The sequence below is a fragment of the Petaurus breviceps genome, unplaced genomic scaffold (assembly GCF_028583685.1).
Source record: "Petaurus breviceps papuanus isolate PSGF00001 unplaced genomic scaffold, PetGlider_PUasm1.0 41, whole genome shotgun sequence".
NCBI classification, from domain to species: Eukaryota; Metazoa; Chordata; class Mammalia; order Diprotodontia; family Petauridae; genus Petaurus; species Petaurus breviceps.
Genome location: NW_027186320.1, coordinates 9,483,116 through 9,484,697, shown reverse-complemented (window position 1 = coordinate 9,484,697; position 1,582 = coordinate 9,483,116). Strand labels below are relative to the sequence as shown.

General features: G+C 31.7%; 1 non-coding gene across 1 annotated transcript; it reads left to right on the top strand.

Moving 5' to 3' along the window:
* Positions 1–842: 842 nt before the first annotated feature.
* Positions 843–949, top strand: LOC138171105 (U6 spliceosomal RNA). Its single transcript, XR_011170797.1, has one exon. It is a non-coding gene; the product is annotated as a U6 spliceosomal RNA (small nuclear RNA).
* The last annotated feature ends 633 nt before the right edge of the window (positions 950–1,582 follow it).

The following is a 1,582-nucleotide window of genomic DNA, read 5'->3' as shown; positions in this document are numbered from 1 at the left end:
AAATTTCTCCTCCATGGATGTTAACAAATAGCATTATTGAAATTAGATTTTAGGAATATCCTTAGACTTGCTAGATTACAGTTTAACCCTCTGGCCCTGTTGAAATTTTTTTACTATCTCATATTCCATAAAAAATTTTTAGTAGTTTCCAAAAGATATTAGGCAAGATAGATGTCTTAATCATGTGTGGCTATTATACATTAAAATTATAATGATTTGTGTGCATCTGAAGGTAAGTCCCACACAAAATTCCATAAAATTTTTGGACATGAATGATAATACCTCAATTCTCTCACCTGCAAAATGTCGATAATGTGTCTTGCACTCTCTAGTACACAAAGTTGTGAGGAAAGCATATTACATAGTAGAAAATGTTTCATAAAGCTGCATAATAATGATTTTGCTAGAATATGAATTAGCAAGTAGTATATAGAAATTTAACTACTAATCTCATGACGTCTTCTATAAATATTGGTATTTCAGAAACACCTTTACACATTCTACTCAGAGAGCTAATTGTTTACAAATATATCTTTACATCAATTCCAAAGTGGATTTCACCTTAGTAGATCTTAGGACCCAGAGAATTATTGGTCAGGTTTTCATTTTCTTCTCTAGATCCCCAAGGAAATGCTCATTTAGGGTCCAATACTACAAGTTTCTGATCTTTAAAGAGTACCATTTCTGTGGCTTAGTGACCATTAATGTCAATCCACATTCCCTTTCCCTCACCTAATTATATATAAAAAAGATTATTTTTCTAGTTACCTTTTAAAAAGTAGTTCCTTCTCATCTTTATACTCTCAGAATCACCAAAAACAAGCATTGAAAAAACAACTATAATGCTCCCTTTGGAAGCACATATACTCAAATTGGAATGATACAGAGAAGATTAGTATGGCCCCTGTGCAAGGATGACATGCAAATTCGTGAAGTATTCCATAATTTTTTTGAAGTTATTGGCAGAAACACATCCTCCTATTTCTCAGCACAGCTTTGAAAAGGTGAAAATGTCTCAGAATACCAAATAACACATATAATAAAGTGAATAAAATACACTCAATTTATTGATGCAATTTAATTATAATAATGATTTTCTGCAATAAGCATGGAAAGGTGAATGCTGATAAAGAATTTTATATTTTTTGAAAGTCCTTCTAGTATTTAGCTAACTCAAAAGTGAAGCAACTCTAAGAGCATATTATGTCAGAGTATGTATGTAGCAACCAAATATTCATGAAAATTAGTGTAATGTGTTCTATTTTGGTAATTCAATAAACTTCCTACATTGTAAAATATAAAAAAAAGAAAATGCAACTATATGAGTTTTCTTCTTGTTGCAGTTGTTCAAACATTTAAGTTATGTAGAACCCTTTATGATCCCATTTCAAGTTTTCTTAGTAAAGATACTGAAGTCATTTGCCACTACTGGGACATACAAGATTACATGACTTGTCCAGAGTCACATAGCTAGTAAGTATCTCAGTCTGAATTTGAACTCAATTATTCCAGACTCCAAATCCAGCTGTGCAGTTGAGCTCCTCAATGAATTAATTTGGCCTAGGCAAACTGGGTGTGGATT